Here is a 1,498-nt window from a genome sequence, read left to right on the forward strand (position 1 = left end):
GTTCATTGAGCACGGGGCCGTGGTGAACCTTCTGACCAACATTCTTTTTTATTTTTATTGCAGGACTTGGAACCAGACGCCACCCTTACGTAGTGTATGAGCTCCAGTTCTAATAAGGACATAAAAGAACCTCTAGAAGAACCCGAACGCTTTCTCAGGCACGGCCCGACGTACCCTCATGGATTATCTACGACCCACCGTAGGTAATCTCGGCGCCGCTATCAATGCACCGAATGTTGAAGCCAGTAACTTCGAACTTCGGCCGCATTTGATACAAATGCTTCAAAACTCCGCAACCTTTCATGGGCTTGCGGACGAGGATCCCCATCTACATATTACTAATTTCTTAGAAATATGTGATACTTTTCGGATCAATGGAGCATCAAATGACGCCATCCGCCTCCGAATGTTTCCTTTTTCACTAAAAGACCGAGCAAAAGCTTGGCTTAACGCCTTCCCAGCTGGATCGGTAAACACCTGGGATGAACTAGCCCAAAAATTTTTATATAAGTATTTCCCTCCCGCTAAAACGGCTAATTAATGACTGAAATTAATACATATTCACAAGAGGACGGGGAATCCTTATATGAAACTTGGGAAAGGTTCAAGGAGCTATTGCGAAAGTGTCCACATCACGGCTTTGCGATATGGCAACAAGTATCCACTTTCTATAATGGGTTGTTGCCACACACAAGGCAGACACTTGACTCTAGCTCCGGGGGACTTTTAGGTAATCGCCGCCCGCATGAAATATATAATCAAATTGAGGAAATTGCTCAAACCAATTTTCAGTGGCACACTCCCCGAGGCAATAAATCTATTGCCCCGGGCGCCCATAAGGTTGATGAAAGCACTTCTTTATAAGCCCAAATCGAGACCCTTTCTTCGAAAATAAAAAAATTGGAAATGACAAAAACAGTCTCGGTTATGGCTTGTGAAGGGTGTGGTGGGCCACATGAAAATTGGAGTTGTATGAAAGAAACAGACGATCAACAAGAGTCGGTAAGCTACATTGACAATAGACCTAGGCCATCGGGTCCTCCAACGGGCACCTACCACCAAGGATGGAGAAATCACCCTAACCTTGGTTGGAGAGAACCCGGCAATAGTAGTAACCAACAAAACCAACAAACAAACTTTCAACAACCAAGAAATGAGTCACAAAATTTCCCTCAACCACAAGGTGGACGAGAAAGGCTTGAAGATACTATATCTCGCCTCATCTCCGACACTGAAAAGAAAAACTCGGAAAGGTTTCTACAATTAGAATCAAATTTTAGAAATCAACAAGCTAGTATTCAAAACATAGAAAAACAAATAAGTCAACTAGCCCAAAATTTTTCCGAGAGACCAAAAGGCGCATTACCAAGCAATACCGAAACAAACCCAAAAGCGCAAGTTCATCTCATCACATTACGAAGCCGCACCGTGGGGCCTACGGAAGTGCCACCACCTACCGAGGAGACTATACCCCCGCCTCCACAAGAGAAGGGTTCCC

At 44.4% G+C, this 1,498-nt stretch overlaps 1 pseudogene; it reads right to left on the minus strand.

The window, feature by feature from the left end:
• Positions 1–540: 540 nt before the first annotated feature.
• Positions 541–641, minus strand: LOC118480055 (annotated as a pseudogene).
• Between the last annotated feature and the right edge of the window lie 857 nt (positions 642–1,498).

This window comes from Helianthus annuus, chromosome 6 (genome assembly GCF_002127325.2).
Source record: "Helianthus annuus cultivar XRQ/B chromosome 6, HanXRQr2.0-SUNRISE, whole genome shotgun sequence".
Lineage (NCBI taxonomy): Eukaryota > Viridiplantae > Streptophyta > Magnoliopsida > Asterales > Asteraceae > Helianthus > Helianthus annuus.